The sequence below is a fragment of the Macrotis lagotis genome, chromosome 5 (genome assembly GCF_037893015.1).
Source record: "Macrotis lagotis isolate mMagLag1 chromosome 5, bilby.v1.9.chrom.fasta, whole genome shotgun sequence".
NCBI classification, from domain to species: Eukaryota; Metazoa; Chordata; class Mammalia; order Peramelemorphia; family Peramelidae; genus Macrotis; species Macrotis lagotis.
The window spans coordinates 163,215,233-163,227,395 of record NC_133662.1 but is presented as its reverse complement, the minus strand read 5'-3'; positions in this window follow the sequence as shown (position 1 = coordinate 163,227,395).

The window sequence follows — 12,163 nt, the reverse complement described above, 5'->3', positions numbered from 1 at the left end:
GCACACACAAAAACAGTTTCATTAATCCCATTTTCATTTCAGTCTTCCACGGGGATTGAGGAACTAATTCTACTGCATTCAGGAGAGGATTGGTAAACTAACAAGTTATGCATTCTAGAAATTTGTTTATAAGTCAGATTAAATTTTAAGCAATAGAGTTTTTTCCAATTTACAGACTATTTGTGAAGGTATTCTCTTGATTGGATAAAAATTCCAGTTGTACAGCAGATAGCAGGGCAATAGCCATGATTTCTACTTAATAGATTAAATTATACAGGTGGATTTTAACTAGAGTCTATGAGGAAGGCACATGGAAAATTAAATATGATTTATTTAAGGATTAGTTCTAAAGAAGAAATTCTGAAGAATTTAGCCCCCAAAAGAAGGCTCAGTAGCATTGCAACAGAAAGAACCAAAGGTGGGTCTGATTACAATTATTTAAAGTTGGGTTGATGTTGTAAATTTCATTTGTTTCAGAGGTCTTAGATATGAGATTTCTGTTTGAATTATAATCATATCAATTATCTTATGTTTATTTGCAAGGATATATATTTTATAAGTGACTTTTTTATCATGAATTACAAGCAAAGATAGCATCATAGATTAAATGCTTGCTTTCTTCAGACATTAGTGGCAGACATCTGTGAATTTCAGTCAGGACAACTATTCATATGTAAAAGCTGTTTGTAATTTGAGCAATCATAAATTGGGGACTAGCTTTAATAGGACTGTGGCCCTAAGGGGAGCCTCCCATCTCCCAGATGCCAATAGTAGCTCATATTGATTCTTCCAGGAAGACATAGATTCCCATAGTAAGCTAAAAATTTAGATGTTCTATCCAGAGGCCTTGCAACTATAGCACTTTTCATAATGGTGCAACCAGGAGGGAAAAAAAACAGGTAAGACAAGTATAAATTAATATTTAATTGTTCTGTCTTTTAAATGTTTCATTAGAAGTTGTATCTATATTTTTAGAATTCTATTAGGTATGGCAAGAAACTTTCTGAGTCTGATTGGAAAACATCCTTTTTAAACATAAGGCCAAACATACATTTTTTGTGAGACTCTAGTGATGATATGAAAATAATCAAAAAGAGAAAAAGAATGAGAAGCATTAATGTGACTAAATAAACATCTGAAGATGACCCTAAAGAATTTATATACAAAGCATCTTGGATGACCAATTTTTTTAAGTAGTGCTTTATGAAGTTGTGTTGCATTAATGTAATAGAGTATTAAAATGCAATTAAGACCAGCAGATGTGAGGTATATAAGCAAAATAGGAAATATTTATATGAAATAATGCAAAGTAAAAAAATCAGAATCATTAATATGAAGATAAACTTAAGAAGTTGGGTAAGCAGGAAGAGGAGGAGGAGGAGGAGGAAGGGGAAGCAGAAGGAAGAGGAGGAGGAGGAGAAAGAGAAGGGGAAGGAGAAGAAAACACCAGAAGAATATATATAGTGACTATTATGAATAAAATTGAATGAGCACAAATGGATAAGCATTAAATCTTTATGAGAATTTAGAATGACTAAATAATCATGATTCATTATGAAGCAAAATTTATTTAAATGAAAATAATCACTAAACATGTTTATTTGGTTTTCTTGACATTTCATGTCAATCCTTTAATAAAAAAATTTTAAGACCAAAAATAGTAGGGCCATATCCTTTAAAATAAATGGACATATGTGCATATACATACTAAAATAAGAATATATATGTACATAGACATTATAGTTATATATAAAGCATACAGTAAATAAAATAGGAAATGATTGAACCTAAAGAAAAGGTACTTAAAAATTATTATAAAAATACAAATATGAAAAAATAAAGGGCTCTATCTTCGACAATCTAAGTAGATTAGAGAAGGTGAAAGGAATAAACATTTATTAAGTGCCTACACTTTACAAATATTATTTTATTCGATCCTCACAACAACTCTGGGAGGGAGATGCTATTATTAGCCCTATTTTATAGATGAGGAAAATGATGAACAGAAAAAGAGCTTTTTTGTCCAGGGTCATATAATTGGAGACTGTATTTATATTCAGTTGTTACTGATCCAGACCCAGTGGTCTATCTTCTGTACCACTTAGCTATAAGGATGGAGCATTTCTTTTCTGGCTATACTCTTCAATAGAAAATAAGCATTTGTAAAATATGCACTGAAATTTTATCATCACTTAAGGATATGAAGTAAAGTTCATAAATGAGAAAACAATATAAATGACTTGGCACTCAACAGGTTTGTTTTGATTTCCCAAAGCAATAGACAATGAAGCTCCTTTCTCCCTTCTGTAAGAAGAAAGTAGACTGGAAGATGGGTAGTAATTCTATGACCTTTCGTGCTCTGAAAGAACCCAAATCAGAGTTTAGATGGGCAATCATGAGGCATAATGTGAACAGAACTGTTTTATGCAAATGTTACAGCTTTAATGTGATCAACAGGACTGACTGCAGCAGTCTTTCCAGATTGATTACACATTACTTCCCTTAATCCACTATCTAGTCTGGTTATACTCACCTACTCTCTCCTTCATATAAGCTCCATCTCTTGCCTCCAGGCTTTCATTATCAAATTTTTATAAGTGATTACTTCAAAGTTCAGCTCAAGTGCCACTTGAGACCTTTCTTGATCCCTCAGACATTAGTCCCTCACTCATAACAATTTAGCAAAATATTTACTTTGTATACATTTATTTGTATACATATATGCAAGTGTATACATTTACTTTGTATACAATAAATACATTTGTATTTATTAAAATATGTAAGTGTTGTTTGCCCTCATAGAATACAAGCTCCTTGGAGACAGCTGCTGTTTTTCATTTCCATTGTGGTGTCCCCGGCACTTAGCATAATGCTTAGACTATTGTAAAATGCTTAATAAGTGATTTTTAATTGATTCAATGAGGCTCATATTTTGCAAGTTCCCTTTAAAGACCAACAGACAAGACCCAAGATCCAATGAAGATGCTATGGGTTCTGTTAATTCCCTAATGGTCAAGTCCTAAACACTATCAGAGACTTGTTAGGTTTCATGAAATACTGAATGTGCATGTGATATTTAATTTCTCTGATAAACTATATAATAAAAAAATTCAATATTGTGCCACCACCCAGATAAATAGACCTTTTAAAAAGATGGTCTGATTAACACAATCAAAGCATCGTTTCCCAAAGTAATTCTAATCACTAGAACTCATTTTATTCATTATATAGTGATCCCACTTAATGTATTATTAAAACTCAGAGGCAGCATAACAGTATGGGAGAAAAGTTGTTCTTCAGGAAAGGAAAACTTGAGATCAAATCCTACTTCTGCTGAAAACTAGCTGAGTGGCCCTGGGCAAGTCATTTAACCATTCAGGGACTCAGTCAGTTGACAAACTAATTGAAGAGAAAATGATGATATGTATTTATATAGAACGTCTCCCTTATTGGAAGTTTCTTATAAAAAGAGATTCATAGGCACAGTTAGAATTTTTTTAAAAAGGAAAAAGGGGGAAAAAGGAAAATAAATTAAGTAGAAATGAACTTCCACTCATAATTCTTTATTTTCATCTCTTGTCAAACAAACTGTCAACAGGCTCTGACATTTGTTTCTTCTTGTTTTTTTTTTTAAATTTCCTTTTGGAGACTAGATGACAGAATTTACTACAATTAAAATAAATATAGGAATATGGACTTAATTTTCCTAATCTCTCTCATTGGAGCATCAAGTCTGGAAGTAACCTCAGAGTCAATCTGGCTCAACATCTTCATTGCACAACAACTTGAGGGAAGGGAACAGGTTTATTTCATTTTGTATTTTGGTCCTTAGCACAGTACCTGTACATAGTAAAAAAACTTCTGAATAAATGAGGAAACTAAGACAAAGATGGGGTAGCTAGGTAACACAGAAGATAGAGCACCTGTCCTTTAGTCAGGAAGACTCAACTTCAAGAGTTCAAATCTGACCTCAGACACTTACTAGCTGTGCAAGCCGGGGCAAGTCAATCAACTCTATTTGCCTCAGTTTCTTCAATTGTAAAATGAGCTGGAGAAGGAAATGGTGCCACACCAGTTCCTTTACCAATAGAACCCCAAATGGGCTCATGAAGAGTCAGCTACAAACTGTAAAAATAGACTGACAGAAAAGTCCAAGAGAGACCAAGTGATTAAGCCAAGGTAACACAGGGTAATAAGTATCAGTGCTCGATTTTGAACTCAGCACCTTTTAGTAAGTAGCAGAACAAAGACTCAAAATCCTGCCTCTCTATCCCTTGCATTTTACCACATCATGCTGCTTTCTCAGCTTTATTTTCATCTTAAACAATGTATTCAAAGTTATTGACTAAGAAGAAAATGGGGGGAAAATATCCTAGATAATGGTAATTAATGAAAGGTAAAAAGTGAAATAATCTAGTAACATCCAATTTCCTTTCTTTAATTATTTATATTGATCACAGTGTGATAGATAGCGTTGGAAAATTGGGGGGAGGGGGAGAGAATCATCTCACTTAGAGGGAACAAAACAACTTCTAATTATGGAACTTTTCATTTTAACATTTTCAATTAGTTTCTGAGTATTCAATTAGATTCCACAGAGCATATGTTACAAAAAGCATTTAGAGTATACTATATAGAAGAGATTTGGTCTGTGCCCTTAGGAAGCATGTTTAGAGGTGGGAAAGGACTAATAAATAATAAACATATATATGCATATGAAACATCCAGGAACATCTCAATCATATGTCATTAAATACAGTAGGATGACAAGAAAGAAAGGCCAAGCTTACGTTCTAAATTATTGAGGACAATATTTAGATAACCTATAAGCTTGGGACTGTCATGTAAAGAAAGGGAAAAATGTATTATAATAGATTATGTAAGAATGATTACCTCATGAGGGATTGGACTTGGAGTTAAGAAAACCTGAGTTCAAATCTGGCCTCAGGCTCTTATCAGTTATGTGATACCATGGGATTATTTTAAATATTTCTGGCTCAGTTTCCTCATATGTCAAATATCTACCTCTCAGAGTAGTTGTTAAGGATAAAAAGATAGTATTGGTAAAGAGCTTTACAAACCTTAAAATAACTATATAATTCCTAGTGTTTATAATTAGGAAGGGATAGGAGGAAAGGCATTGATGAAAGGACCACATGTAGGCATGGTTTTGTTTGTCTTTTGTTTTTGAAGAAGACTATGACATGAAGGAGGTGATGCCATGACATGCAAGTAAACTAAGATTTAAGTGAGGGAGGATGATGAAAAATCACCAGCCTCTGTGGATCTCAGATGCCTCATCTGTTAAATGATAGAAGAGCTGGACTATATAAACCTTTCATCCCTAAATTTATAATTTTATGAACCTATGAAAGCAATTTTAGTTTAATTTTAAACACTATATATCTCCTATACTGGAGTCAGATAGGTTCTGTGAGCTATTAATTAGTTAAAATCTCCAAATAAATTAAATAAATTCAGCCAAGAAGTCAAAAGGCTACCAGACATTGTCCTCTTACTTGATCCAAATAAGTCTACTCGTTGCTTCCATATTGGTTTATTCAGTGGAGTGAATAGCTTTTAAAATAATGAGCACTCTTTGATGTGTGAAAAAGGAACTTCTCAATTTAATCATGCTAACATACACACATCTGTAATCAATTCTGATGGGGGAAAAGCTTGATAAATGACAATCTAGAAAATATTTATCTTTATTTCAAACACTGTAACCACAGCAAACTAATCACTTGGGCTGCAGAAATTAATAAAGACTAGAGGCAATTTTCTGAACAGGAAATGGCAATGTTCTATAAGGACATATCACATTCTCAAAACTCTGTAAGCCCCCATGAATTTCATTGGTTAAACAATATGAAATAAACTGAATTCCTAAAGAAATGATAAATCTCCAGGAGAAGGAAATGTGTCTCTGCAAAATTATACATGGTTGAAATTATAAATTGGAATATAAATAGGGCATTTTAGGATAAGATCAAAATCATTCTCAAAATATAAAATAATAAGTAGAATATATATATCAAAAGGTAAATACAAATCATTTTTATATAATGGCAATGTGGCTGTTCTATATTCCTCAGGCTGGTACAAAGTAAGCAGAAATGAGTGGTGTTGTACACAAAGAATTATCTGTCAGACAAAAAGATGAAACCATACTTTCCCTCAAGGAACTTATGAGCTAAAGGGGTAAGGGTGGGGTGGTGATAGTATATATATATATATATATATATATATATATATATGTATGTATGTATATACATATATATATAGATAGATAGATATGACTTTCTATAAAATAAGGATATTCCAAGGATATTAAAATGAATAAATGATCATTGATTCCCCTTCCTGGGCTTTTGTTTCCTAATCTGTAATGCAATGAAGGAGGATCAGTTGATATATAAGATCCATTCTTTCTTGAAATTTTACAATCCTGCAATCATAATATTATAGAAATTTCTGAATAGTATTAAGTCCATTTCAATCTGTGCTGATACCAATTTTTAGTGAAACACCCAAAGAAAAGACAAACATAAAATAGCAGGCAATCTCAATATACAAATCTTAAGATCATAAATTTGAGTTGAAAAAATTTAAAATCTTTTTCATCAGTATTTATTATGGAATAAAATTAATATCAATTTTCTTTTAAAATAGAGGAATGGGGGCATCTAGGTGGTGCAGTGGATAGAGTACCAGCCCTGGAGTCAGGAGTACCTGAGTTCAAATCCAACCTCAGACACTTAATAATTACCTAGCTGTGTGGCCTTGGGCAAGCCACTTAACCCCATTGCCTTGCAAAAAAACAACTGAAAATAAATAAATAAAATAGAGGAATGATTAAATAACACCATAGATTATGAGTTTATAAATAAATGTAAAGAAATGAAATATTATAGATACTTTACTTCAATAAATTTATATTCTAATGCTTCACAATAATATGGTAGTAATACTGTTTTTTTTAGTAGATTATATAAATAAAATTAAAGATTTAGCAAATTCTCTCTGTTCATTCTTTCAATGGAAGCAGTACAAACAACAGTAAGTATATGTATAATAAACACAAGGCAATTTGGTCTAGGTAGGTACTAGTAGCTGTGGCAAGTGATAGCTAAGGAAAAATCTTTAATTTCATGGAATTGCACCTGTCCACTCTCTCCCCTCCCAACTTGAAAAGTTCCTAATCTTTTCTCCAATTTGACATCAGATTACCTAATTTTGCATCCTAATTAATTGTATTATTTAATTATTTAGTCTTATTTAGTTGTTTTTAAATTATAAAAATCTGTCTCTTGTAGTTGGAGTTCTGGCTTAGGGAGGTCTTGTTTTGCAATTGGCATTCATTGTTTAATAAATCAATATTCTAGGGAAGCTCAAACTTTTATTTTCTCAGTGATCTCATCTTTTCCTCATCACATTTGTGGAGCAAGTTTTCCATTTTTATCTTAATCTTAGAATTTTGGCATTTTGGAGCAACCCAGGTTGATCTGAAGCAGACTTGTATTTATACTCCTGAGATCCACCTTTTCCTTCTTCCAACCCCAGTTGTTTCCTTAATTGCTTGTATGTTGGATAAAGTTCACTTGAGGTTGGAAAGCAGCAATTGGTACTTCAATGAGAAGGTGGGGGTAATGGAAGGAGAGTGAAGACTCCATGGAAAAAATAAACTTCAACATCAATAAATGAAAGAAGGCAAAGGCTTTAATAGATTATACAGGAGACTAATCCACAGAAAGCACTAGATGTCTTAAGCACAAAATAAAATCATATAAACATAGAAATGAATATATTTTAACAGACAGGAAGCAACTCATAATGGATGAAACAAGCACCCTATTCAGTTACCTATACATAATCACATCTCTGACTATTTAGAATAAATGCCAAAGAAAATGGCCAAATAGAAGAATAAAAATAAGAAGACAGTGAATGCAATTACAGAAGTTTTAACTTATCTACAAGAAGTCAACTGCACAAAGAAGGAAATGAACAAATTAAAGATAATAACTGTCATCATTTCTTAGAGAAGTTTAATGAATGCAGAAAGGTTGCTACAAAGATCAAGCCTAAAGAATTCAGAAGTCAGCTTAGCCAACAGATGCTTGATTTCCTTGCCAAGCAGAGAGGAATGGAAGCGGTGGGCAAGATTATTTATAATGCAAACTTATTTGCAAAATATTATAGAAGATGACAGATGACTTCATACCCCACCTTTAATACTATGGCTTTCTAGGACTCCATCCCCACCTGCCAACTCAGTTTCCATCATTTCCTTCCATTTAAGTATATAGAACATTTTGAATGTAAATAGGTATTTATATATTATATCCTCCATTAGAATTAAATTTCTTGAGAGAGCAAGGACCATGTTTTTGCCTTTCTTTGTATCTTTACAAATTAGTACAATGCAAGGACATAGTAAGAGCTTAACACCTGTTTGTTGATTGGCTTTAAATAGCACTGATTTATAAAACTGAAAATCTGGGAAGGAAAACCAGCCTTTTAAAAAGCTTGGTATGAGATCCAGGGAAGTCATCTATAGATAATTTATAGATGAAACTCAAAGGAGACAATAAACAGACAAAACAGACTAGAGCTGCCAGCATTCATGAGTTATTTTTTCATGTGAAAAAAACCATATTGGTTGGAATTCTTCTAATGGATGTGTAAAATGAGGAAAAGGCAATGACTCTTATGAAGAGGGTCTTGGCCATTCCCCAAATGACAAATGGTCAAAGGATATGCAAAGGCCATTTATAGCTGAGGAAATCAAAGCCACCCATAGTCATATGAAAAATTGCTCCAAATCATTTCTTATTAGAGAAATGCAAATTAAAGCATCTCTGAGATACCACCTCACACCTCTCAGACTGGTCAATATGATCAGAAAAGACAATAATCAATGTTGGAAAGGATGTGGGAAATCTGGGACACTAATACATTGTTAGTGGAGCTGTGAACTTATCCAACCTTTCTGGAGAGCAATTTGGAATTATGCCCAAAGGGCAACAAAAATGTGCATACCCTTTGATATGACAATACCACTACTGGGTCTATAACCTGAAGAGATCATTAAAAAGGGTAAAAATGTCACTTGTAAAAAAAATATTCATAGCAGCCTTGTTTGGGGTGGTAAAGAATTGGACATTAAGTGAATGTCCTTCAATTGGGAATGGCTTAACAAACTGTGGTATATGTATGTCATGGAATACTATTGTTCTATTAGAAACCAGGAGGGATGGGAATTCAGAGAAGCATGGAAGGATTTGCAAGAACTGATGCTGAGCAACATGAGCAGAACCAAAAAAAAAAACACTATACCCCCTAACAGCAATATGGAGATGATTATCAACCTTGATGGACTTGCTCATTCCATCAGTGCAACAACCAGCGACAATTTTGGGTTATCTGCATTAGAGAATACAATCTGTATCCAGAGAAAGAATTGTGGACTTTGAACAAAGACCAAAGACTATTACCTTCAAATTAGAAAAGAGAAAGCCATTGTCTTATTATGGAATTTTGCTATCTCATGCTTTATTTTTCCTCCTTGGGGATATGATTTCTCTCTTATCACATTCAACTGAAATCAATGTATACCATGGAAACAATGTAAAGACTAACAGAATGCCTTGCGTGGGGGTGGGGGAAGGGAAGCAAGAATGGGGGAAAATTGTAAAATTCAAAATGAATAAAATCTTTCTTAAAAAAAAGAAAAAAGAAGAGGGTCTTGGGAGGACTGACATGAACAAATATATATGAGTCAGCACATTTTAAAAGTCATTTGAGGATCTATTTTTAAGATACTTCAAAGAAGAGGAGATTGCAAAAATTATCTAAAATATATGAAATGAAAAAGATTACAGTTCTCCGTACCCTTCCCAAGACAACTGAGAAGATAGTATTTAGCCATAGTCTGCTTTTTTCAATCTTAAATTGAATGAATGATCTATAAGTCCACCAAGAGAATCTTTCATAGAAACATAAGAAGAAATAGACATGCCATTATAGCTATTCAGGATTTGGGAAATTGCCTGTACAAAAGACATGGAGATGGGAAATGGAGATGAAATGTCGTGTAAATCAAACAGTTAAGAGGACAATTTAATTTTAATGGAACGTTATGAATGAGATTAATATGAAATAAGTATGATAAGGTAGATGGGAGTCATTCTGTACAGGGCTGTGATTGCCAGGCCAAGAATTGTTCATCTAGGGAATGGCAAAGTATTGCAAAGGTCTATCTCTTTAAGCCCTGTATTGTCAAGTTAGTTATATATGATCAAAATGAAACAACATGATCTTAGAACACTTTAAGGATCAACAAAGAAACACAAAAACTAAAGGATGGAGATAAACATATAGCAGAAAAGATATTACTTCTATTCATTCAAGGATGTTCTCGTTGTTAATTATTTCCTATTTATCCTGAATATAGCTTGCTTTGTATGTATTTGTACATTATCTCTCCCATAGAATACAAACTCCTTGAGGGCAGGGACTATCTTTTGCCTCTTTTTATATACTTAGTGTTTGGCATATTGGAGGTGATTAATAAATGCTGCCAAGTAGTACAGTGGATAGAGCACAAGGACTGGAATCAAGAAGATTTGAGTTCAAATTTCACACAAGATTTAATAGTTGTGTGAACCTGGGCAAGTCACTTAATCTTAATTGTCTCAGTTTCTTTATCTGGAAAATTAACTGGATAATGAAATGGCAAATCACTGGTATCTTTGCCAAGAAAACCCCAAATGTAATCATGAAGAGTTCTAAATCCTATGTAGCATTTATGGGAAGATATGAATGAGATCAGATGAGAAAAATGGAAATGTGTATCTACCAGGATGTCAACATCTCAATAAATCATCTGATTTCAATTTGGGGAAACTGCAAGGCATAATGAAAAGAATACCAGGCTAGTCCTGTCTAGAATGTTTACCAACCATAATTTCCATGATCCTTAGCTTCCTGATCCGAAAAATAAGAGTTAAGAAATTGTCCCCTTCCTACTTCACAGGATTGTTGTAAAGATTATAAGATTTTAGTATGGAACAGTACTCTGTAACTTACTAATCACTACAGATATAAAGGAGTAGTAGAATAATTTCTAATAATATAGTACTTGAAACACCAAATTCACCTAATTTTTCAAGAAGTTTTTAAGTAGGTAATAATCCATAACTCTTAAAGAACAATTAACTGTTAACTCTAGGAACATTCATTGATCATCCCATGACAATTCCAACTATCATAAATTCCCAGGTCATTTGGGAACCATTTATGAGATATTTGTTGATGAGATTAATGAGGTTTTAAAAGTGAATATATGAATAAGCTGCTCTAAGTCATTCCAGCTTTTAAATATATCACAGAAGTGAAAAACCCAAACTTTTACAGATGTATTTTTGTGTGTAGTTGTAGAAAGACTGTTTTCTTTGTTCAAATTGCTTCACTATAAATTTGAAAATCATCTGGAATTTGAAAAAGCAGGAAAGCTTGTATTTCTTTTCCATTATAGGAAAAGGAAGGAAAGATGTATTTCCTGAATAATGCCATATTTTACATTTCTCATGCTTGTATGAATTTGCTTTTCTTTTAGAAAGACATTTCATATTTATGGGTAAAAATAAATTAAAAATTCCTACATTTGTATTAAAATAAGAATGTCTATATATTCTTGAAGAAAATATTTGGAATAATTGAACTTATGGTTTTAGTTAAATGGAAGAATTAATTTTTATGTTTTGTTTTAGGTAGTGAATGTTTCACTTTCTAACATACCATGACAAAAAAATACACAAATACTTATGATGGGGGACCTAAAATTGTTCACCTTTCAATGATATCACAAGAATCTGCTTCAATAATTGTCATTGTCAAAAAGAAAAAAAAATAGAAGCTAGAAAAATGATTGAATACCATAATGTACTTAAGAAATTAATCTGAAGTCATCAAAATAAATTGCTGTTGGAAGTCTATAATTAATACTTTTAAGAATGAAATCCATGCCTAATTCTGGCTTAAAATTATAGCAAATATATATGAAAATTGCTTGAATTTATTTTTTTCTCAATATTTCAGTGAACTTTCATTGATTAGTGATTTAGATCATAATTGAAACTGATTTGACTTAAATAAA